The sequence below is a fragment of the Macrotis lagotis genome, chromosome 1 (assembly GCF_037893015.1).
Source record: "Macrotis lagotis isolate mMagLag1 chromosome 1, bilby.v1.9.chrom.fasta, whole genome shotgun sequence".
Lineage (NCBI taxonomy): Eukaryota > Metazoa > Chordata > Mammalia > Peramelemorphia > Peramelidae > Macrotis > Macrotis lagotis.
The window spans coordinates 547849156-547876340 of NC_133658.1; the positions used below are offsets into that span (position 1 = coordinate 547849156).

The following is a 27185-nucleotide window of genomic DNA, read 5'->3' on the forward strand; positions in this document are numbered from 1 at the left end:
TTATTTGAGTTTTACAATCCCCCCCATCTTATTTCCCTCCCCCCCCCCCACTGAAAGCAATCTGTCAGTCTTTACTTTGTTTCCATGTTGTACATTGATCCAAATTGGGTCTGATGAGAGAGAAATCATATCCTTAAGGAAGAGACAAAAAGTCTAAGAAATAACAAGATCAGACCATAAGATATTTTTTTTCCTAAATTAAAGGGAATAGTCCTTGAACTTTGTTCAAACTCCACAGCTCTTTATTTGGATACAGGTGGCACTCTCCTTTGCAGATAACCCCAAATTGTCCCTGATTGTTGCACTGATGGAAGGATCGAGTCCTTCAAGGTTAATCATCACTCCCATGTTGGTGTTAGGGTATACAGTGTTTTTCTGGTTCTGCTCATCTCACTCAGCATCAGTTCATGCAAATTCCTCCAGGCTTCCCTGAAATCCCATCCCTCCTGGTTTCTAATAGAACAATAGTGTTCCATGACATACATATACCACAGTTTAGCATATATTTCTTTTTTTTTTTTGCAGGACAATGGGGTTAAGTGGCTTGCCCAAGGCCACACAGCTACGTAATTATTAAGTGTCTGAGGTCAGATTTGAACTCAGGTACTCCTGACTCCAGGGCCGGTGCTCTATCCACTGTGCCACCTAGCCGCCCCTAGCACATATTTCTTAACTAACAATGTTTTCATTAACTTTGTTGTGGTAGGCTATGGAGAGCTCCCTTTTAGGAAATCATTGTTTTAAACAAGTTTAGAAGTTGGGGTGATTCAACTTCAGAAGTTTTAGGGTGAAAGGAGAATTATAATTTCTTTCATCTTGTCAAATGTTGATTCCTCACTGGGCACTTTCACTTAATCCTGTTTGCCTCAGTTTCCTCATCTGTAAAATTAGCTGGAGAAGAAAATGGCAAGCCACTCTAGTGTCTTTGCCAGGAAAACCTCAAGTGGGATCATGATAAATCACATATGGCTGAAAAATACATTGATGCCCAATATAACACAGGCACAGGGACAAACAAGTCATAATGACTTTCTAATAGTCTTGTAGTTAAAGGGTCCATACCAGATAGTCAAGGATTATTTCTGGTTTTTTTTTTTTGGCAAGGCAATGGGGTTAAGGGACTTGCCCAAAGTCACATAGCTAGGAAATTAAGTGTCTGAGACCGAATTTGAACTCAGGTCCACCTCACTCCAGGGCCGGTGCTCTATCCATTGTACAACCCAGCCACCCCTTCAAGGATTGTTTCTAATGACTCTGTTATTGTTAGGTCAACCTGGGAAGAATGATTTGACACTGATCAATGTGGAGATGCCACACCAACCTAACTGCATTCCTGACCTTGAATGACTCAAATTCAATGACTTTAAGTATAATAAAAGGTCTCTATCTTCTAAACAACCTGAGACAAAAATGATTAGTGGAAAGTAGAGACAGAACAGCATCTACATTGCATTTTGGTATATCATGGAAGTCCTTGTGAGGCTAGCAATCTAATGATACAATAATTTTTGTTGCCTTTGGGTGAATGTCAAAACCAATTATGTCAAAAACCTTATTTATTTCTTCCAGGAAAACCTGCAAGCTGTCATTCAATTTATTTGCAATTTCTTTATATCTTATGATTTACTTGATAATAAAAATATCAATGTGTATGTGGTTCAGTTCCTCCAGGACTATATCAACTTCTTTATCATTGCATGACATTCACATGTTAAAGATAAAAGAAGAAAGAAATCAGGTGATTCTAAGTAGCTAATTGCATCAATCTGAAGAGATAGCCATTTTGATCACTGAAAAATTAAGGGGAAACAAAAGAATCTGGGTTTCATAATTGTTGAAGGCTCAAGATTTCTTATTTTTCCAGTCTTGTAAGCATTGGGTAAGAGATCCCATTGCTAGATATCTGGTGGTAAAATCAAGCTAGCTGGCATGTGTAATATTATTTGATCCTTCCCAAACTTAGAAGTTGAACTCCATTATTATTCTCATTTTACAGATGAGGATACTGAGGCTGAGAGAAGTTAAATAACTTGCTCAGGATCACACAGTTGACAAGTGTCTGAGGTAAGATTTGAATTCACATCTTCTGGTTCCAAATTCACCACTTTATGAACTGTGCCACCTACCTGCATAAAAGTATAGCCTTATTAATAGGAAAGAGACTAGCAAAGAGGTCTGTGTTTAGAATAACTTGTGAAGGCACAGCTAGAAGTCATTGTAGAAATGCTTCCCTCTGGTGATAACAGTAAGAGTTCTTTTGTCACTTAGTGACTGTTCTGTAGGTGACATTGTTTTTGAGTCATAAATAATTCATCCTTCAGACATTTTGCACAACTCTGATCTTATGAGGTGAGAGAAGCATTTGTGATAAGAAGATGTGGCTTATGTACCAACCATGTTAGAAGATTTACACTCTCTGTGGCGGTTCTACTTGGCAAGGTACAATCTCCTTTGCCAGGGGTGGGAATGGGAGGTATTGCCAGACAGAGGCAAGGGATCATCAGACTTTCAACATCTAGTCCTTTATTACTATGACAACATTTAGGCTAACTCCAGTCTAAATATTTATAAAATTTCCATGACATTGACATTCATATTGCACTTGGATTATTTTCAAAGCATTTTATATAATCTATATTATTGGAGGCTTACTGTAAGCCTTTGAAGAAATGAATTTACATATTACTATCCCCATTTTATAGATTAAGAAACTCAGGCTTAATAAGTTAAATAACTTCCCCAAAGTTATGTAGCTAGAAAGTAATGAAACTGGGCGTCATACCCAGTCTCATTCCACATCCAGAACTTTTTTTTATTATTCCACTACAGCAAAGACAAGCTATAGAAATTAACAATGAACCCTAAATCTAATGCTGAACCTTAGAATATCCAGGCTGTGTGATCTGAGATCATATGAGGAGAGCAAAGCTAGTTTGTATGCTAACTGATTCAAACAAGCTTCATGAGCCATACCTAAAAATTCAAAGAAAAGTTTGAATGCTTTTCAATTTCAGTTTGGTAATAAGAAGGTTATGGTTCTGGATTTATCAAGAACAACTAAGAGAGAAATAAAAAAATTCTCAAACCTTGGGACTATAAAATGAAAACTGAACAAAAACTACTCTAAACCCCGAATAAATTAACTGACTCTTTCTCCCTTCAACAGATATTCTATTATTTTTAGGGCATTATACTGGACCCCAAGAAGCAGGGCAGTAAGGTATGTATACCAATTTCTATAATATATAATACTAATTGACTTCATAGAAGGGTAACAGAATGACCTTAGAAATCCAGGAACAGGAATCACTTGTAACACTGACAAGGTCCTTTCATGGCTTCTAGAAGGTACTAATAATTAAAATAACAACTTTTTACAAAGCACTTTTAATAATTACATACTGTATGATTCTCCCAATAACTTCAGTTGTTACAAAGTGCAATTATCTTACTTGATCCTCATTACAATCTTTATGAGAAGTCAGTGCACATATTATAAACCTCAATTTACATATTAGAAAAGTAGAGAACAAAGAAGTAAAGTAATATACCCAGTCATGCAAGTCATTAAGTAGTCCTACTGAGATTCAAGTTCAGATCATCTGACTTCAAATGTAGTTACCTTTCAACCACACCATCACAGTACATAAAACTATAGGAACTTGAAAAAATTTCTACACCTAGCAATGAAGATATAAAAATTGTTTTTATTCCCTGCCTTTTTTTTAGTAGTTTGTCTTGGCATATGGTGTGAGATATTAGTTAGTACCTAATTTCTACCAAACTGCTTTCCAGATATTCTAATAGTTTTTGTTGAATACTGAGTTCTTGTCCCAATAATTGGGTTTTCAAACTCTAGCTATTGTGCTTATGTGCTTTTGTATATTGTGTGTTTAATCTATACCACTTATGCTCTTCTCTGTTTCTTACCCAGTAATCAAATTGTTTTGATAATTACTGTTTCATAGAAGAGTAAAGTGGAAAGTGTTAGGTCTGGAGTCAGGACACCTAAGTTCAAATCTAGCCTCAGACACTTAACCCTGGCCAAGTCTCAGTTTCCTCGTCTTTGCAATGAGCTGGAAAAGAAAATGGCAAACCCACTCCAGTATTTTGCCAAGAAAACCCCAAAGGGGGACACAAAGAGTTGGACATAACTGAAAACAACTGAACCACCATAACTGTTACCACTAGGCCCCCTTCCTTGTAATTCCTTATATATATTCTTGATCTTTTTTTGTCAGTTAGATTAACTTCATTATTATATTATATTGGTTTAGTCTACCTATCAAAAATATGGAATGCTTCATGAATTTGTGTGTCATCCTTGTGCAGGGGCCATGCTAATCTTCTCTGTATTGTTTCAATTTTAGTATATGTGCTGCCAAAGCAAGCACTCCCTGCTTTTTTTTTTGAGGATAAGAAAACTGAAAGTACCAAGAGATGGTAATGATACAAATATATACAACTAATGAATGGCAGAACTGACACATCAAACCCAACCCTCCTAAACCAAATCTAGTACATTTTTACATTACTCTTTTATTACTAAAAATGATATCAAACATCAGAATGAATTTTGAAAACTTCATTAACCATCAACATTTTAGAAGACATTTTTAGTTTTAACATCTTTCAGTTATCTTTTGGTTATTCAGCATCATGTAAATATGATGTAAATTTTTGACTTCATGGGAAATCCTCCTGGATAATAATAACTTACCTGTCAGTGTCCTCATTTGAGGAGTGTGTGTGTGTGTGTGTGTGTGTGTGTGTGTTTGTATCTTTATCTATCCTAATCTTTGTATTTATCTTCCCACATAGGGGCATATTCCATAGGGTTGAAAAAGAAGGAAATCCAAATTAGAAAACCAAAGTAATTTGTTTATGGTCACATTACTAATTAAATAGTGGAACTGAGATTCTAATCCATGCCCTCTGACTCCAGAGCCAACTTTCCATAACATCGCAATGCCTCTTTTGACTGAAATCACTCATTACACTCTTTCCTTAGATACATGGTAAACCACATGGGATTACTATGGAAATAATTATAATGTCAAACTAATGCACCTGCAATGATAAAACAGCCAACTCATTAAGCAAGACCCACCTTGTCAACATCTTGTCCTCTTGTGAATAACATGTCTTCGGTATTATGTTTGTTTTTGGAGCTAGTAAAAGGCATAGGGAGAAACCAACCCTCATTTTCTATGTCTGGGGCATACACATACTATGTGATAAAAGCTGCATGCTTTGTGGTTCAGCATCGTTTTGTAAACAAGACCTACAAAAGCTTGACTATTAATTAAGCATCATGATACCCCTGTGGACTAGGCAGAGATGATTAGCTTCATTTTCCAGCTGGAGAAAAATCAGGCAGTTATAGGATGCTGCAGAACATGAAATAAGTTGGGAACAGGTAACCTACATTTCTTAGAATAGGATACTTCTTCCCAAAATTCCTCCCCAGAAAACTGAGCTATATTAACTACTTTTCCCATGCTATGAAAAGTTCATCATGCTTTTTTTTCCTCTCTGGGTAGGATAAAACTACTCATACTTCCACTGCTGTTGCTATCAAATTTTGCTGAATATTTTATACAACTTAAAGCATTCCCCAATACACTTCGACAGTGAAGCAAGATTTAGAAAAGTCAAGGTGCTTGGAAAATGAGCAATTATTTGTAACAACCTCTTAAAAGACCTAGCATCTTTAAAGATAACTGCTTTATTTTTCTCTTTAAATATAGGGTAATAAATGGCTTTGCTATTCACTAAATTTTAAAACTTGACAAATAACAAATGATTTCAGTGATAAAATGGTTGTCTCATTTTTCCCTAACCAAAAGTCTATAATGAAATTTTTATGTTTATAGTCATCTAACTTGTACAGTGAGTGAATTACAGTGATATTCAGTATTTAGGAAAGTCTCTTTTTTGAAAAAGGACAAATGATAATGATTTTTACACAAATAAACAGAATTTGTTAATTACCATACAAACACTTTACACTTTTCTTTTTTACCTCCAATATATAAGGGTAACAGCTAATACATGTTCAAAGTGAAGTCAGAAAAATTCTTGGAAATATCTACCTTGAAATTTCTCATATAAAGAAAAGTGTTGCTACTTTGTGCTACAGAGAAATAGGTGAAACTGTAGTCACTGTTCATATAGTTAGGAAAGAATGAAAGAGGTTTCCTAAGATGGTTTTATGCTTTTAGTAAGAGTGCCTAACTACACAAAAGCAAGAAACTTTGTACTAATGGTGCCTGAAAAATCAGTAGATTCATGTATCTAATTTTTGCTCAAGGGTAAAACAAGAATTATGAGCACAGTTGTTTATTTGACATTCCCCTGAAGAGAAGACACACACACACACTCACACACACACACACACACACAAACCTACATTTTTTTAATTCAGAAAAGAGAATCCACAATTACAGGCAATAGAAGGCAAAGGAAATAGCTCCTAATTGTATCATTGTATGTTTGTGTATGTTCATGTGAGTTTGTGTTGTTTCTTAAGAGTAATAATATTTTTAATGCCATACTACTATTTAGGGAAGAAGTTGAGTCTAGGGGATAGAGCAAGGGGGCTGCAAGTCAGAGCTCAGTTCTGCCACTGACTCACTCTCTGGCAATTAAATTGACCATTCGCTGATGCAATGGACATTGCCTCCTTCAAGAGAGGAAATTGAGAGGGTAAATGTCATTTGAGGCCCCAGTGGATGAAATTCCATCTTATAAAAGTGTAAGGTTGGTGGTATTGAGGAATGAGTTTTTCCCGGGTAACCATTACAATTAAATAGCAGTTTGAGTTATATAAATCCACACAAAGCTCTTCAATCTTTATAGCTGTCAACCAAGCATAAGAATGGATGAAGCAAAGCTTTGCTATGACCCAGGCATTTTGAAAAGACGTTCCCTTGGCACCATGAATCACAGGTTACCACTTTTCTATCCATTGTGTAATAACAACTGCTAGAGGTAGATGTCTCAAATACAAATCAAACCAGACTCTGTGTGTGTGTGTGTGTGTGTGTGTGTGTGTGTGTGTGTGTGTGTGTGAGAGAGAGAGATTGAGATTGAGAGAGAGAGAATGGGGGTCATTGTGGGAGGGGCTTGTCTCAAGAGAGAGGAAGATCCAAACAAAAGTAGACTTTATGAAATAGGTTCAATTTCTTTCTATCCATTCCATGCTCACAATTGAGTCTTGTTGGCTTTGTTTGCATTGATGGACCGTGTGTAATTATGATCCCAATTCAGCAGCATTCATTTTTTTTGGTATGGGTTTAACCTAGCACTTTCATCTTTCATAAAACACAGCAGGCATTGATAACCTTGCAGATTAACTCTTGATCCTATTGGAGAGCTTTTTTTTTTTTTTAAATTACCCTAGGCAAGACTGGTCAACGAGCTGGAGCCTGAACCATGCACTCAGATTGATGGCTTTCTTCACACGGATCTCCCAAGATATTTGCATGGTAATCCTGGAGATCAAAAGCAGGTGGGGAGTTGAGGGTGGGAGGATGGAGGAAGAGATTGAAAGCAAGGCCTATAAAGAACAAGCTCAGGTTTCATGCTGGTGATGATTAGTCTTAGAAAGTATTTTGAGATCTGTCACATTTTCTTGTCTAAAATCCAGGTGTGTCTGTGGTGTCTTTCTCTTCTTGTGTGTATGTGTGTTTGTGTGTGTGTGTGTGTGTCCATGCATATTTAAAACTTTTTCATAATGAGCATCTCTTTCTTCATTTGAGAAGTCATAGTTTTTTTTTTTTGAAAAAAGTTTGGTGGGGCTGATTACTGGGATCCTTGCTCACATGCAGCAGTGCAGGATATATGGAGTACAGCTGACTCCACGGCTGCAGGGGATTGGGGTAAGTGTCCATAACAAAAATCACCTAGAGTGATTGCAAACCTTGGCATCTTGGTAAACACAAGAAGGATGCATTTTCTTTTTTTTAATTTTTTTGGCAAATAAGGTGATCTTATGGAAAATGGTCCTGTAGAGTGTGTTCCATCATTGGTGGGCAAGGACTGAATTAGATTGTGACTTCAAAAAAACCCCAAACAAATAAGCAAAAGAATCCTAAAGTCTATTCATGTTTAGGTGAGGAAAGAAGAAAGTAATATTTTAAAAAAAAGTTGTACTCGAATGCCAAATACTTAATTTCAATAGTAAGTGCCTCAATCTTTAGTCCTTCTTCTAGTGTTAAGGTACCTATTTCAGACCAAAGATAGAATAAGATTTTCTACAATATTCCCTCCATAAAACAATCCTATCCACCTTCTGATGCCTGTTTATGGGTTCCTATAGGAACTCCATTGATTGAGTCAAATAGGTAATTTCTATATAAGAAATTTCTTATCAGGGTTCCATTGCAAGAGCATGGCTGACTGAAAGTCACATCATTTCTAATTATGAAGTTGATATGATTGAAAAGAATTATGATTATAATTTTTCTTTTTTAGGGAAATTATTTTTAATGATTGCCTATATTTGAATATAAGTATTATTGAACTTTGACATGAAACCTCATCAAATTATGGATTTTATCACTGAGTTCAGTATAAATCCTGGGTTTTTCATTCACTAGAGAAGACTTTGGAGGAAACAGGTCATTTCTGATATGGAGGATATTGATGGAAACGAAGACCTACCTCTTTGGCCCTGAATTATATGCTCTGGATAGTAATATATTTTGTCCTTTGCAATGTTACAGCTTTTGTTTCATTTTTGTTTGCTCACATTTTTAAATTAATTTTAGAGTCTAAATCAATTGATCACTCCAAGGTGGGAGTTAATCAATATACTCTAAAACAGTTTAAAAGAATTTTATTTTTGGGAAAGATTGCATTCAAATAAAAGTTGTTTTTTCTACATTGCTTCAAAGAGCTGATTTGACCACTTTTATCCAATTTACATCTTGTATACACAATAAAATTTTAGTTTAGTATTTGGCATGAATGATCTTTAGAAATGCTTGTGAGAAATAAACTGAATTTTTTTTCCATTTTACTAAGCAATCTTTAACTGAAAATAAAAAAAAACTGGAAACATACTATATGTATTCTTTTTAAAAAATATTTTAAGAAACTTCCTGATAGTAAAGATCTTTAAAATAAAATATTATGAGCATTATTGGTTAACAGCCACATAACTTTTAATAACTAGATAACAACTGCTACAAAACTGAACATTCCTTTCTAGCTATTTAATTTTTTTCTCTGAAAAAAGGGTTGCAGTGATTCAGAGGTAATGAGCAATGTCTGGTTTTATGTCAGTAAACCTTCTTTTAAAGGTAACTTTCAAACAGATGGCTAGATTATAATCCATTTAGTTATGGCATAAAAGAGTTATTTAGTAAAGATTTATATTTATATTGCCTCTTTAAAAGTTTAAGAGGAATCATTAAAATAGAATAGTAATCATTTGGATCATTTTAAGGCATCTAATTATTGAGATTTGGTTTCTTAGACTGATAGGAATATAACATTTTAGATAATTCATCAATTTCATCCAGTCTTTTGCAGAAACTCAATGAGAAATGGTAACTGGACCAACAAATAAATTTTCATGATTCCATGGACAATAAACAGCATATCAGGCCTTTATATTTTCCATTTTCACTCACCCTCTGCTATTTCTATGATACTGTCTATCTCGACTTCTTTTTCCAACATTTTGGTCCATTCCGATCAGTTCCATCTTCCTATTATATGACTGAAGCATTTAAACTTTAACTTTAGGTATTGACATTCCAGTGAATAGTCTGAATTAATTTCTTTAAGTATTGACTGATTTAAGTTATGTACAAAATATGTAGAAAGTAGATGAAAGGTAGTATAAAGAAAAGACATTATTAGCAACTGAGAAGACCAGGAAAGACCTTCAGAAGTGGGACTTTGAGCTGAGTTTTGAAAGAAGCCAGGAAGACTAAGAAGCAGAAGTAGAAAAGTTATTACACATTTTATAGATGAGAAAATTGAATCTTGGAAAAGTTAAATGATTTGCCCTTGGTAATATAGCAAGCAGATAAACCAAGATTTTGAATCCTGGCGTCTTCACTCCAAACCTGGTGGGTGTCCTTACTTTTAAAAATAACAATGATAAAAGAAGAAAATTTTTTTGTTTTTATTATAACTTATTGGATTTTCAAACCACATTACCATTTTACAGGTTTCAAATGTATTTCCCCAAATCTACTTGTATAACATTTAAAATATTCATATAACTATAATATTTATCAATTTAACATCAATTTTATGGTACTGAATTTAAACCTGTACATTAAATCGATTGTACTTTCTAACTAAATTATTTTTTCTTTAGATAATATTTGTGATGGAATTGGAAAGATAATTCAAAGAAGATTATCCTTCCATTTTCAAATTTGTAATGATAATTTATGTACTAGAAGAAAAGTAGTGACTATAAACTTTTAAAAATATAATTCACTAATATGGCATTGTAGATATAATAGATATAGACTATATTAATTTTGTAGAAATTATGCTTTTGAGTCAGAATGATGAAGTGGCTACAGCATGCAACTTAGAATATGTAAGGTTTGAATGTAACTCCTTTTTTTTTTTTGATAGTGACTTTGTAAACATGTTTATTGTCTGACATTTAAGTCACTAAGTTCAAGCAATTGAGTTGGGTTTGAAACTCCACTATAGTACCTTGAACCTAAATTTCTTCCTTAGGTTTAAATTCTGTATTAAGCTAATTGTATTTTAGGGCTTTCTTAGAATAGAAGCTCCTTGAAGACAAAATTATTTTTTTTTGTTTTAATGACCTCAAATTCTTCTCAGTGTGATTGACAGATTGTAGATTGCTCAATAATGTGTTTTTTTTTAATGAAATCTAATAGACTCTTTGTAATTCGTTTTTCGTAATAAGTAAAGAAGACTTGCAAAGAGATGCGATTATCTCATTTAGACTTTTTGGGGCTTGTCACATTTAAGGCTAAGCTATTGCGGCTTAAAGCAAGAGATAAAAAATAAAAACAAAACAAAACAAATAAAAACAGATTATTTAGATTTACTAAATTCAAATGTTTGTTACAGAATTAATCAACTTTACTTTATATGTCTAGACATGGTCTTTAACTTGTAGGTTCTAATTCCAATCCTTCCACAAACAAAAGAGCTTATCAAAATCAATAAAAATTATATTCACTGGATGTATTTGGAAGTTGACCTTTACTTTAAATGACTGTGATATATAGGTATTCACTTTTAAAACATTTCTGGAGAAACCTAGGATGTTAGTAATATACACTTGCCCTTAAATATTTTGACAGAATCCTCTCATTTATAGCAAAGTAATTTATCAACAATTCCAGAGTGTGACCTCATAATTAAAACAAAATTAAGAGTTTTATGGGATTCATTTTCTTGCTCAAGACATGTTTAAATAATCATTGTATCTCTAGCATTGGTTTTTTAGCATGCTTTAAGTAACCTTACCAGATTCTATTTTGCATTGTTTATAAAACCCCCCAAATATTTATTTATTTTTATTTATATTTATTCTTTTAAAAATTTTTCAGTTCTAAATTTCTCTGTCCAAGCCTCCCCCACCCCGAGAAGGCAAGTAATATATCAATTATACATTTCTGCACTATAATTATACGTGATAGTAACCTGACCAAAGACTACATTAATATGGGGAACTCCTTATAAGGAAACTCCCTCTACCAACATGGGTAGGTACCTTCTCTGCAGTTTTGAATCTTAGAGATTTACTGAGATCAGTGTATATGAGAGGTTAAGTCTTAGATTACATGACCAGTCTGTGTCAGAGGCAGGATTTGAACTCAGGTCTTCCTTGGTGTAAGGTCAGCTCTCTTATCAACTATGCCTTACTATCTCTTATATATTCTATTTATTGTATATTTGTATACACACAGTATTTTCTGGATGTACCATCAGCTGCCTGAAGGCAAGGATCATGTTTTAATTATTTTTGTATCTGACCTAGTGATTTCCACATTCATATACTTAAACAGATGGCTAAAATTTAAACTTTGATTTTCAGGATAGAAAAGGAAAACTCAGAGATAGGGTTGCAAGAATCAGCTCAGACCAGTATCTAAGTGCACTCGTTGATTTAGAGTTGGAAGGGACCTTAGAGGTCTAGTCCAACCACCCTATTTTATTTTTCTTCCAATTGATATTTTATTTTATTTTTCCAGTTACATGTTATGAAAGTTTTTCAACATTTATCCATATGCATATTTTTAAGTTACATAATTTCCTTCTACCCTCCCTTCCCACCCACCCTTCAGAGGGGAACAGCCAGGTGATTTTTGCACACACACACACACACACATACACATATTTATTAAACAACATGTTTACAGATAAGTCATTTTTTTGGAATGAGGAATTAGGATTGAGGGAAAAGAAAATTATGAAATAGGAGAGAAATACATAAGAGAAATTTTAAAAAAAGTGAATGTATTCTTCAGATTCTGAAAGGTTTTTTTTTTTGCTTTGTTTTGTTTTTCTTCCTCTGGATGGTGATTGTCTATAACTGGTCTAATATGGTTGTCCTAGCTCTCTGAACTGCTGAGAGGAACTGCTTCCATCAAGATTGATCATCTCACAATATTGTTGTTAATGTGTACATTATTCTCTAGGTTCTGCTCCCTTTGCTCAGCCTCAGATCCTGTAACTCATTCCATGCTTCTTTTGAGTCCAACTATTTATCCACCCCTCTATTTTACAGATGAGGGAATTGAGGCCCATGCAGTTAATATTACTTGCCCAAGATCACAGAGGTAGTAAGAGACAGGATTAGGATTTGATTCTAGATTCTCTAATTATAGCTTCTCTGCCAGCTTCTCTCTGAGATGGTCCAGAAAAGAAAGGAGTGACTTGAATGTCAGCAACTGCAGTTAGTATGAAGTTATATGTTAATTGAATAAAAAGTGCTGAACAGGTGAAAATGAGTTGAAATGAAATAATGTAACTTCCAATGAGCAGGCAAAGACCTCAATCTGCAGCAGAAGTCATTGATATGTAAATGCTATGCTTGGGGAAATCATTCAGGGGAAAATGAAATAAAGGTAGCATCAATCTTTCAGACTACCATAATGTTTTTTGCCCCGTCTTTGTTTCCCTCCATTATCACCCTACAACTTCAAGTTATTCACTGTAATGCCGGCTTCAAGCTTTCTGCAGTAGATTTAACAGTTTCATCATATCCAGTTGGATATTGAATTTGGGGATTCTTTCATTTAATGTCTCTTATTTCAATACTTTCATTTCTAGTCTCACTTCTATCATACTGGTCAAAATCTTTCATATCTGGACTATTGTCATAGTCTAACTGATATCCTTACCTCCATTTTCTTTAACTTCAAGCCATCTTGGATAAAGTAATCAGATTAATTTCCCTAAAGTATCACTTATTATGTCATCCCTCTGATGTTGACTTTTTTAGTCTCCCATACTTAACTATTACTTCATCTCTCCAATAGAAGTCATTCTGATATATAATGTTATAAAATTAGTCCTGTATAATTCTGTATGAATTTAAATTCTCAGTGCCAGAGAGCTGAGTTTATATTCAAGATAACAAGATTAGACCCTGAAGTGTAATCTAAAAAACTTGGGGGTAAATGGGATGCTCAGGGAGGACTAGTTTCTCATGTGTAAGGATTTTCTGAGCCCTTTTGAGGGCTGCTCATCCACCTTTGGTATCCACTTTTACTCAACTCTCATTTATAGCTCCAAGAAACTCTTGCATGCAAAGTGGCCATACCCCAGTAAAGCTGTCTCAGAATTTGGGCTAACCCAGGTTGAAGGTAACCGACAGGCCCCAAAGTCATTGGTGAGTTAGAGGAATGGCTACTCCAAGCATGTGAAGATTTACAGCAGCAGCAGATGAGAACAATTTGTTCCTATAGTCACGAGAGCAATTGAAACAGGTGCTACGGAGTACTTAGAGCTTGGTCAGAAATCAAAGATGCCAGGGTCATCCACTACATCCTAAGTCATTGCCAGGTGTCTTACCTGTGGACTTGGATGACTTAGAAAGAGAGAAGGAGTCTGATGACTTTGTGCAACTGCCTCATTTTAATCCAATTCATCTCATAATGTCACTGGTCCTCTTTGAAATAAATGACAAACAGCAATCATCTATAAGAAGAAAACTTACACTTCTGGATTTTATATAATCTGAACTTAACTTTCTTTTCTCAATTGGCTACACTAACTTCAAATTTCCATACTATTAATTCCTATACTCCAGAGAGGGTCCATTAAATCCTCTATGGACATTCATTTTATTTCTTCCACCTTGTCCTCTGATCTTTACCTGTCTGGATTCTACCTATCTTTCAATACCCACATTAAACCGAAGTGACCTCATTCCTCTCTAAACTCCTATACTTCCTTGCATTGCTTGGTAAGCAATAAGATCAGAAGTTCCTTGATGGTAAATAAGGGACAGACTCTGTTGTCTTGTGAATACTGGGAAAGAGAGATAAAAAGTTTGGGTGTGAGGAAAAAGTCCTAGACCTTATTGGGTAGATGAAATGCTGAGGCTAGATAGGGACTTCAGAGGTCTAGTTGTTTCTACAAAGAAAACTAGAGAAATGGAAGGGATTTCTTTCTCTATTAAAAGCCCTTCTCTATTAAATGCATGACCTCCATAGTCTTAGGACTGTATTTACTTTTCTACTTCTGCTTGTTACTGCCTTCATTATGCTCACCATTACAAAATTTTAATACCACAAATGATCATAGTCTGAGGCCACAATATGGAGGATGTACATGAATACAGAAAGAAATGTTGTTTGGTAGGGGCTAGGATGGGGGAGGGGAGGTTTCTCAATTCATGGATTTATTCAGATGTCTTCATCTTATTGATTTTTATCACTGATTAAATTCTATTCACCATAATAGTCAGAATGGTACTGAGGAAATGAAGGAAGTTTTTGCCTCATTCATTTTCAGTAGGTTAGTAAATTACTGTGGTTACTATCTCTTCCACTGACTGGCAGAATTTATATACTGGATATAGCATCAAGTTGACCAACCAGTCCTATATTTGGCTCCAAATACAGATTTATGCCATAAGATAAGAATATTCTCTATCATCAAATGGATGCCTATTTTTAAAAAGAAAGCTTAGGAGATTAAGAATTTGTCAAGCTTCCATTATCTATGCTCACTTAGAATAACAGTGCTATGGGTGAATGAAAAATAATTTTATTTGATTTTGGAACAAATTACTTGACTTTTTTTCTCAGTCAATTTGTTTTTCCTAAAGATGTGCCATCAGAAGATAGAAGCAGCTTGGAGAGTTATGAAATAGCAAATAGCTGGCATCAAGAAGTCTCTTAGGTTTGAATCTCATCTCAATCTATATGTTAAACAATAAATATTTATTAAGCCCCTACTATATATAGGAACTATGCTGGGCTTTTGTGCTACAAGAATAAAAATGCCCTTGGGTGGCTTCCATTTTATCAGAGGAGTCTATATACACATATAAGCATAGACATATATATATATATATATATATACACACACACACACACATACACACACATAGATGTGAGCACACACATACATGTAACTATTACAAGGTAAATTTTGAAAGGAAAGGTTCTAACAGCTGGGAATAGAGTGGGGAGTCAGGAAAATGTCCACAAAAAAGATAGAGCTTAGTTGTGTTTAAAAAGGATTAGAAGGGGTAAGGTCGGACTATGTTTCAGGTATGGGAGCTGGTCAGAATAAAGCCACAAAGGTGATAAAATGTTATATGTGAGTAACAAAAATTTAGTGGGGCTGTAGATCGTTTATAGAGAACAATGTATTCAAAGACTGGAAAGATTGTGTAGGTTCTAGGTTGTGTAGGATTTTAAATGACAACTGGGAGTTTTAATTTGAGGCTAGAGGTACTAGAGAACTACTGGATCTACCAGTGATGCTTGTTAACTATGTGATCTTGGGCTACACACTTAACCTCTCTCAAACTCAGTTTCTTTATCTATAAAATGGAGAAAATAATACCTGCAGTATCTGCCTCCCAGGGGTCAAATCAGATATTGTAGTTAAAACCCTTTGCAAATTTGAAGTGCCATAAAAGTGTCCATTATCATTACTAGGAGGTAGTAGGCTAGAATTAAAAATTTGCTAAGACAACCAAATAAAAAAACACAACAAAAAGTGGATGATATATATGTGTGTGTGTGTGTGTGTGTGTGTGTGTGTGTGTGTGTGTGTGTGTGTGTGTGTGATTCTGTGAATAGAAAATTGAAATGGGAGGGAAAATGATTGATTAAAGTGAAAAAGATATAGCAGAGATTCCCCCATTTTCAGATGAGAGAGCTGAGATGGAATGATTAACTTGCCCAGAGTCACAATTTGATAAATATCTCTTGCAGGATTTGAAAACAGGTATTCCCAATTCCAGGTGACTTCTCCAATAGTCCCCAAACCATTAAGTTTGTAGATAATGGAACCTCTAATTCTGCTTTTGTTCCGTTTTGTGATTATATAGATTAGTTAATTTAGAGCATGGAGCAAATGGAGAAAAAGACTTGTGTTTGATTCTATTGGTTTTGTTTTATAAACCCAAATTACATACACATCTGGCACACTCACATCTTATAAATGTATACCAATGGCCTTACAGGAATTGCAGAGGAGAGGGTGGATAAATCATTCCACTTCTATTTAGTTATTGTCTATTCTATGTAAAGCATTAGGATTGAAATCGAGTAGGTTACAAAGAAGAATATGGTAATGTCTGTGCCATTGAGTTTATAACCTAGTAATTAGTGGTGACTCAATACCAGGATAAGGGACTAATAAACATTACTTCAACTATAAATTAGAACTACTTTTTCTTTGGCTATTTCAAACTCATTTTCTGCTAACTTCCTTATGTCTCCATTCAAATGTGCATAGATTTCAGTCAACATTACTATATTTTCTAATTACCATCCTATTGCTTCCATGTATTTTTTTATTCATTTAATTTAAGATATAAAGGAACTCTTAAAATGGATCAGGCAAAAATAAGCTAAGATTATATACATCAAAGACAGGTAGTATGAAGTCCAAAGATTAATTTTTGAATATTTGCACTTAGACTTTATTATCCTTAGACCCTAATGTTGTACTGTCCATCTCTTCCTTCCTTCCTTCCTTCCTTCCTTCCTTCCTTCCTTCCTTCCTTCCTTCCTTCCTTCCTTCCTTCCCCTTGTATCTTTTTTATAATACAATTTCCCATTATAACCTTTTCCCACTTTTGAACCCTTGCTTATAACAAAGAAAAAGTTAAGCATAATTAGTCATCAGAGCAAATACATCTGGCAATACACACTAAATTTTTATCTTTTCTCTCTAACAAGACTATGAGATATATTTTATATAGCTTCAGGACTGATCTTTATAATTATTCAGAGTTCAGGTGATTTTTCATGGTAGTCCTTGTGTACCTCACAACAATGGGGTTCATTTCAATTTTTTAAATATTTGTTTCACCAGTGCCTAGGACAGTGCCTGACACATAGGTGCTTAATTAATTCTTATTGATAAATTGGTTGATTATGTATTTTGTTTTCTTAGTTCTGCTTTTCTCTCTACAGACTTTTCCTTAAAATTGCCTCATCTTCTAAGAATTCAACTTTCTGCAAGTCGAAAAATCTCAAAATTGCAAAACTAGATATCCAGCTGTGATTTTTCTTCTTGGTTCTGGTATCACTTTTCTATATGCCTTTTTGATTTTCCCAATGTTATCCCTCTATCAGCTCAAACTAAATATTTCTAAAATTGAACTTATCCTCTTTTCCATTTCTTAATTTTAATATACAACACTATGTTCACACTCTTCTCCCATTTGAGTTAGTTCTGAAAACCTTGGATATAATTTTGGCCTTCATCAATCAATGAACAAGCGTGTATTAAAAGCTGATTATTTGCAGTCACTATATTAAATGTTGAGTCTCCAAAATAAAATTGAAATAAATCCAACATTTTCCAAGTTTTATTGATTCTTTCATCACAATATCATGAAAATCTATTTATTCTTATCCATTCCCACAGCCACAAGCTCAGTTCAGGCCTTCATCTCACTCTTGGATAATCTCACTAGCATTCTTTGTTTTCTTGCCTTTATTAGTATAAATCTTCCTAAAATATCTCTTTAATCATGTCCCTCCTTTGTTTCAAAATTGCTTATTCCTTATCATAATATTTAGAATCTTTAACACTCTGCTTCCAATCTTCTTTATTCAACATTTATCTAATGGTGTGCTGGAGCTAGCTCTAATCAATTTCATGAGAGCTAATTATGAAATTTTGAGTTTTATAAGAAATGGGAAAATTGTATAAATCAGGCTTGTTTTATTTTTTAATTGTCTAGATTTAATAAAATAATTGAAAAAATATTAATAATGCAGATACAACTTAATGTGTTATACATCCCACAGCCACTCAGAGAACTGGTTGTTCAACATTTACCATCATGCCATTGCATTTACTGTCTTACCCCCCATCTTTCCTTATATGAAACCCTCCACTCCAATCAAACTAATCTACAATTTATTCACTTTCTTATTCATTTTTCCTTTACATCTTTGCTTATGACACTGTCCTACTTGTAACACCCCTTGACCTCCTCAGCATCTATTGATCTTATCTATGCTAAGAAATCTTTCCAGAACATTGCAGCCCTTCATGTGATGTCATCCTTCTTGGAACTCGGTGTTTACCTTATAGCCTCTAAAACAACACCAAATTTAATGTTAGATGACCTGGATAATCCAACTATTTACTTCCACAGAAATCTTGAATATGTCACTTTTTACACCTCTACTGCCTCATCTTATTTCTGGCTTAAATGATCATTTTATACTTATATTCTCATTTTATTTTCTACACATAGATATATTATTTCATTCTAGGTTCCTAAAAAATGCGGATTGTCCCTTACTTATCTTTATCCATTCCAAGGTACCAAGCACAGTGTCTTAAACATAGTATTCCATTGAAACTCTATTTTTGACTGAATTAGGCAGTATGCTTAAGTAGAAAATACACTGGACAGAGGGAATCAGAATATCTGTATTCTACTCTTGGTTCTATCTAGTTGTTTGTTCTTGAGGAGTCAATTTTTCTCGGCTTTTATTTCCTCTCTAAAATGAGGGGGTCCAACTAGATCAGTAGATACCAAACTTTTTTTCTAAACTATGCACTACTATTTATAATAGTAAAAATATTTTTATAAATGATACTTTCATATTCCTATATTAATATTCTATTCATTATGATACCTATATCAAAGATAGATTTCAAAAAGATGAGATAAAATAATAGAAATATAATATGTAAATATAAAATATAATACATGTATAAATATAAAAATAGATAATATTTACATATTTTTAAGGTTTGCAAAGCATTTTAAAAATATTGGTATTATCCTAATTATAACCATTGAGATATTGGACTATTTTTATCTTTATTTTAATAGATGAGGAAATTGAGACAAAGATGAAAAGATTTGCTCATGGTCACACCAATTAATTACATAAATATTTTTGTTGAAATCTATAAATCTATTAACATTTTTCTCTTCCCTGATACCAGGACTAATAGCAACCTGTGGTCTCTGTAGTGTAGATCTTAGGTACTGCCTGAGGAACTTTCTCAGGTCTCAGAGTGAAGCTTTTCCAATGTGGGGAAGTAAGGAGTAGAGGCAGTCCTGTTGGTGATAGTCATCTTCATATACTTCCAAAATGTGGCTTTTTATGGGGTTGGGTGGGGTCCAGTATAATACTAATATTTGTAAAATGCTTTGCAAATCTTAAAATATATAAATATTATGTATTTTTTATTTATACATGTATTATATTTTATATTTACATTATATTTCTATTATTTTATCTCATCTTTTTGAAATCCATCTTTTGTATAGTCATCTTCATATACTTCCAAAATGTGACTTTTTAATGAGGTTGGGTGGGGTACAAGGTTTGAACTGAGATTGTGGCTATGAGAATGGATAAGTACATAGCAGTTGCAAATGTATTCAAACAGTTGTTGCTCAGTTCTAAATTTCTTTTGTGTATCTTAATGGATTACCTTGCACATCCCCTAGGGTATATGCAATCCACTTTAGAGAACATCAGATTAATTGATAGATAGGGCCTCTTTGACTTGAGTTTTATGAATTTTTGCCTTAATACTTAAATGTCTTGTGTTTTTGTTGGTTTGAGTACATGTCACTCATGAACATCTCAACTACTCATAGTACATAGATTTTAGAATTGGTCAACATCTTAGAGATACTTAAAGCCAAATCCCTCATGTTATAGGTAAGGAAATGGAGTTGCCTGTTGGCAGAGTGGCTTTGCCTAAGGTCATGCAACTAATCACTGAGACAGGATTCAAACCCAGGTCTTCCTGGCCCTTAAGTCCAATGTCCTGGTGATCAAATTTCTGGTGACGGGCTTCTATAAAAGTGGACTGATCTGATGGTAGTGGTGCAGTGGATAGAGCACTGGCCTTGGAGGTCAGAAGGATGGGAGTTTGAATCTGACCTCAGACACTTGACTCTTACTAGCTGTGTGACCTTGAGCAAATCACTTAACCCTGATTGCCTCACATTCAGGGCCATCTCCAGTCATCCTGATTTATATCTGGCTACTGGACTCAGATGTCTCTGGAGGAGAAAGTAAGACTGGTGACTTGGCACAGCATCCCCTCGCTCAAATCCATTTCACGTGTTTGTTATGACATCACCTCCCTGATGTCATAATCTTTTTCAAAATTGAAGGACAAAACATCATCGATGTTTATCAATCTGTTATCAATTGGTAGGACCCACCAGAGCTTATACTCTTCCTGGAATAGCTTTTGAGAAGGTGGAAAAACTTTCATGTCATGTATGACTTTGGCAGTGACTGTGATTCCATGATTGATTAGATAGGGGTTACTGTAATCAGAAGAGAAACCAGAACATAAGTAAATATTGAACTTGAAGAATTCTTATTTTATTCTGAAACAAAGTTGACTAGTCTGTATACTGTTTCTTTTACAAGTTATCCCATCTGTGGATCTAGCTTTGAGATACTTGGAAACAATTTTGTTATAAGGAAATAGTTGTCAGAGGTAGCCAGAGCTCACTGTTTCTGAAATTGCTTTCAATTACCCATTTTGTGCATTAATAACATACAACTGATTAATTTGGAAAGTCATTTAGCTTTTCTTTACCTCAGTTCCCCCATCTGCAAAATGCAGGAAATAATCTAGCAGTTATACTATTTCCTCCACAGGGATGATGAGGTTAACATTATACTCTAAAAGATTTTTCCCCAAAAAACAAAAAAAACAAAAACAAAAACAAAAAACCATGGGAGGATAATAAAACTAGATTTCAGTGATTTGAGTCAAAGAAAAGTGATGTATTAATATAAACAATTGTTAAAGACTCTTTTCTTTCCTAATGACTGTTTCTGAAGTCCTTAGAGGCTTTTGAGAAACAAAAGAAAATTCCAAGTAGGAAATATAAATAAAAGCACAATGAATCCCTTAGATAAGAACTTAATCACTTTTTTCTGTCTCTGGTCTCTTTCTCTTTGTCTTTCTGTCTCTATTTCTCTGTCTTCTTTATCTCTCTCTCTCACATTTTACTTATGCCTTTTATATTTTCATCCCATTCACTTCCAGATATATAATTATCTTCCCTTCCACTTTCCCTCTAAATGATTCTTCCTTTGTATGAAAGAGAGCTTTAATGATTGTTACCTGACACACGAGGCTTCCTATATATCCCTAACTCATTATCGTTTCTCCAGAGAACAGATTGTTCATAATTACAAGTGTTCAGCTTTATTTTGTTGTTCTTTTAGTTTACATTATTATATATTTTGTATGTTTTTTGTTTCAATTTATTTCATTTTGCATTAGTTCATTCAAATCTTCCCATGTTTCTCTAAATTCTTTAGATTTATCATTTTCTACAGTACTTTACTTTTTTTAGTAACATGCTACAATGTATGGTTCAATTTACTGAGCCATGTGTCAATCATAGATTCATAGATTTAGAGCTAGAGGAGACTGTGTAAATCATAAAGATCAACTCCCTCATTTTACATATGATGAAATTGAGGCTCAGAGAAATTAAATGACTGGTCTAGGGTGACTCAGCCACTGTGTTTGCAGCAGGATTTGAATTCAGTTCTTCCTGACAACAAAGTTAGTATTCTATCTACTAAGTACCACCTACATGCCTAATCAGTGAGTATGCACTTTGTTTTCTGTTTTGCTGCCACAATCTTTTTTGAATGATTTGAAATATTTGGAACTTTTATATCTTTAACATCTTGATCACTAATGGCAAAGTGACCTTTGGGGAATAGGATAGGAACACAATAAAGACTTTTCTTGTAAAATTGCAGGTTGTTTTCCACAATGCTCTGACCATTTCAAAACTCCACTAACAGCATATTAATATGATTATCTTTTTCATAGTTTTTTCAACACTGAGTGTTTCTATTATTATCTTTGTCCATGTGCTGAAGATGGAGTAAAATCTTAGTTGCTTTAATTTGCAAACTTGGAGAAAACTTTCATAATCATTGTCATTCTTTGTTTATTTTTACATTTCTACAAAAGTCTTCACTCAGCCATTCTCTATAGGAGAGTAGAGTACACCTTTGTGCTCATTTAATTCATTCTTCTCATTTAACAAGATGAAGTAATTAAGGTCCAGAAGAACTAAAATGAGGTAAACTATTTTGCAAACTCTAGATTTATTATTAACAACAAAAAGATAATGATAATGATGATGTTAATGATGCTACATTAATTCATACAGTTCATTATGGGGCTGGGATGCAAAAGAAGGTTCTCTAACACCAAATGCAGGGCTTTCCCCACCAGAACTGAAAAAAATGAGATAATAATATATATAAAAGTTTTGGAAACATAAAGTCTTCTATAATGATCTATTATTAGTATTGGAATGTGATTGTATTGTAGGTTTTGAATCAGCATATTGCCTTTCATTTGATCTTATCATGATTAGTTTATGGATCCATCTGTCTGTTAATCATCTAAGTCTATTTGATAGAACAATAGACAACAGGATATTTCAAAATTAAGTTAACCTTAAAGTTTGAAAAGATATTGATGCACTTTTAACCTAAGGGTTGTATTATTTTCTGGCTGTCAATCTACAACTTGAAGAAAATGGACTCTGGACTCAGATATACAGTCAATAAGGAGGCATGGACCAGAAACAAATAAAAGTGAAGGTTTTTTGGTTTAAATTCCTTTTTGTTGATAACAACCTGGAGGGTCATAATCCACCTGGTTTCTCTTCATTGTAAAGTTCTGGTTCATGTAGGTCTTTGACATATCTACTTTTGCTGTTGATGAATGTCACACAATTTATTGTGTTCTAAGGCACAAAACAGTGAAACTGATTATTTGGTATCCTGGAGGACAAAAGACACACAGTTGATTTAATTTTGCTTTTCCCCTGCCAGCTAGACTGATATATAGCCACACCTAAGGCATTATTTTGAAAAAAAAAATTCTTAAGAACAAGTAATGAAGAGTTGTTTATTTTTGTATCAATATACAGGAGGAAATGTGGTTCAGTGGGAAGCACAATTGATATGGAAATAGGAAATTCTGGTCCAAGTCCCAGTTTGATGCTTCCCAATTATATGATTTTGGACAGGTTTTTTCATTTCTCTGAAGATTTAAAGACATGAAGTTTGTCTAAATGATCTCTAAACTGTGGTAGTACTCAATCTGGTGAGACCCCAGAGAGCCAAGATCTCTTTCAGCACTGAAATTTCATATTTACATGACTCTTATGTATGTTATTTAGAATGTTAGTGGAAGTGCTGGGGTATAATGGATAGAGGGCTCACTTTGAAATTAGGAAGACCTGGGTTTAATTCCTGAGGCTGAAACATAAAGCAGCATGACCCTAGGTAAATCTCTTAATCTCTGCAATTTAAGACTATGAGTTGCAGGGGAGATGCCAATTTGCAGAGGGAGTTTGCTCACATAGGAGTTCCCTATTCCAATGAAATCCTATCTGCTCCTTTTCTCTGTGATTCTATTTTCAATAAGGGTTTTTATTGTAATGCAACCCAAGTGTTGTCATGTTAAGAACTGCCTTTATAAATGCTAGAATCTATCCTTTATTTTGTGATCTTACTATGTATGGTACTCGTGGCTCAGTTTCTTGATATAATGAGTAATATTGGTTCCTATTTTATAGGGGCATTACTTTAGTTTAAATAGATTTTATTTATGCAATTTGTTTTTACATTTCCTAGATTTTCCCCATAGCCCTTTTCTTTTCCCCTCTTGGAGAGTAACCTCTTTAACAAAATAATGTTTTAAAAAGGAGGAAGAGAAAAAAAATCCAACATAACATGTAATGATCCCACATCAGTGGACCTCAACCTCTGCAAAGTAAGAGAAAGAAGGTGACTTCTCACATCAAAGCAATTTATGCATTTTTAAAAATACTAAACTCATTTTTATTGTATTTTTATTTTTGAGACTGACTCTTCCTCTCTCATGCAGGCTGGAAATGTAGCAGCAATTTATAGGCTCAATACTATTGTTCATCAGCATTGAAGCTAAGATTTGCCCTTTCTTTTCAAAACTGGGTGTTCCTATCTATCTGCGGTCTCACCAGATCAAGCACCACTACAACTCAGAACTCTTGAACTCAAGGCATCTACTAGCTTAGAGCTCTCCTTAATAAGGTTAAGGACTACAGGTGGGCATTATTACCATGCTTGACTTGTTTTGGGGTTTACTGAACTCTGAGTGATTAAGTTCATTTATTTCTAATTCTTTTTTTACCTGGTCTGTTTCATTGATTCACCTTTCTAATTTTTAAACAATATTAAGTGGTTTTGAAGACCATTACTTGAGTTTTGGAAGTATTATTCTCTTGTTATTCTTATCTTTTCTCCCTGCTGTTTCCTTTGCTATTCCACAGTTTTGTTTCTCCAAATGAATTTTGTTATTGTTTCTTATAGTTCTGAAAAATTATCCTTTTGTAGTTTGATTGATATAGAACTAAATAAACTGTGGTATTGATGTCATTTTTATTATATTGGCATGACCTAAATAAAAGAACTGAATATTCCTTTAGCTATCTAAGCTCTTTATTTCTTTAATGGGATATTTTGTAAATACTATACAAAGTATAGTATTTTATATTTTGTAAGTGATTATTTTGTAAATACTGCATAAATATTGAAGGTACTTTGCTAGACTGACTTCAAAATTTTATGTTTCTAATAGTGAATTTTAATGAGACCCTATTATTGACATTAATATTATGTTAACAATAATAACTCATAAGTTACATGAAATGAAATGTTTTCAAAATTTAAAGATATGGCAGGAAGAAACCAAAACCACATGGAATGAGAATAAAATTCATATCATCTCAATCCTGTTTGCTCCTAGAGTTGTTTTGAAGACGTTGTCAGTGAACCTATAGAAAATGAGCTTATATCACAATATTTTTATTCAATTACAAAGAAACATTTTTGCCTAGTTGTGCAATATTCTTCAAACTGTTAACTATAAAAGACTAATAGGATATGATGGCATATCCCGGGACTGTTTCTATCTGAACATTGACAAAGATGAGAACGAGATGATTATGATGATGATGGTTCTGATGGTTAGAGACATTTCTATCAGTCAGATAATCCATAAATATTTCTTAATCACCTACTATGTAACAGCTACTATGCTAAGCACTTGAAATGCCAAAAAAAGGTAAAAAAAATAGTCTTTGCCTTAAAGGAGCTCTCAATCTAAATTAGCCTATTCCTAAATTTCTATAGCATTTTAAAGCTTTCAAAATGCTTTACATTCATTACACCATTTGAATGCTTTCTCATAATGAAATACTGTAGGAAAGTGATTTTAGAATATTAAGAGTAATATAACAAAAATTCCAAATAGATATATGAACTAAATAAAAATGTTACAATTATATGAAATTTATAGATTAGAAATAGCTCCCTTTTATAATTATGTTCAAAGGGACACTTCTTAACCTAATAAAGGATAAAGGAGATAACAAGAAAAATTAGACAATTTTGATTTCATAAAATTAAAATGGTTTTGCATGGAGAAAATCAATTCAGCAAGAATAAAAAAAGGGAAAAATCATTTCATTAAATATCTCCCACAAAAGTCATATAGTCAATATAATATATGACAATAATTTGTGACTGAATGATCCCTTCTTCAAATAGTCCAATAATATAGACAAAAATTCTCAACTGAAGAATTAAAATTAAAAATAACCATATGAATAAAGGTTGCAAATCACAATACCACATTGCACACAAATTAAAATAATCTTGGGATTTCATCTTACAACCATCAAAATGATAAAGATGACAGAAAATGGAAACATCAATATTAAAGGGACAGTGGGATGATAGTCACATTAATTCATTAACAAGGGAGATGTGAATTGGTATAACTTTCCTGGAAAATAATCGGAATTACTTTAGAAGTTCACAACACAGGGACAGTTAGGTGGTGCAGTAGATAGAACACTGGCCATGGAATCAGGAAGACCTGAATTCAAATCTGACCTCAGACACTTAATAATTGCCTAACTGTATGATCTTGGGCAAGTCACTTAACCACATTGCCTTAAATAAATAAAAAATTAAAAAAAAAAGAAATTCACAAAACTTCTCATATTTTTTAACTCAATTGTTTTGATCATGCCATCCTATTTGGTATTTTCTTAGCAAAGATACTGGAATGGTTTGCCATTTCCTTCTCCACCTCATTTTCCAGATGAGTAACTGAGATAAACAGGGTTAAGTGACTTGCTCAGAGTCACATAGCTAGTAAGTGTCTGGGGCCAGATGTAAACTCAGGAAGTTGAGTATTCCTGATTTCAAACCCAGTAGTCTTTTCACTGTGCCACCTGACTGCCCTAGTTTGTTCAAAGGCAGGAAAAAAAAAGGTTCCCTATATATGAGACTTAACATTATTTTTTATGGAATCAAGGAATTGAAAATTAAGTTAGTATTTATTAAGAGAGATTTGCCTGAACTGAGTTATATGAATGCAATAATACTATACACAAAGATTTAAATGATACAAAGGCATAATTATGACCCATC

At 33.7% G+C, this 27185-nt stretch overlaps 1 protein-coding gene and 1 non-coding gene across 3 annotated transcripts in view; one reads left to right on the forward strand and one right to left on the reverse strand.

Moving 5' to 3' along the window:
• The first annotated feature begins 1989 nt into the window (after window positions 1-1989).
• ZPLD1 (zona pellucida like domain containing 1) overlaps window positions 1990-27185 on the forward strand; it is a 104088-nt gene continuing 78892 nt past the window's right edge. The window contains exons 1-2 of one of the 2 annotated variants that reach the window (XM_074233520.1): window positions 1990-2064; window positions 3167-3220. The gene's annotated coding sequence lies outside the window, so the exon portion shown is untranslated. Of the gene's footprint in view, window positions 2065-3166; window positions 3221-24389; window positions 24791-27185 lie in introns of those variants that run through there. The other variant, XM_074233528.1, reaches the window with a different exon arrangement.
• On the reverse strand, window positions 4288-4394 carry LOC141510307 (U6 spliceosomal RNA). The gene has a single exon (XR_012474811.1). It is a non-coding gene; the product is annotated as a U6 spliceosomal RNA (small nuclear RNA).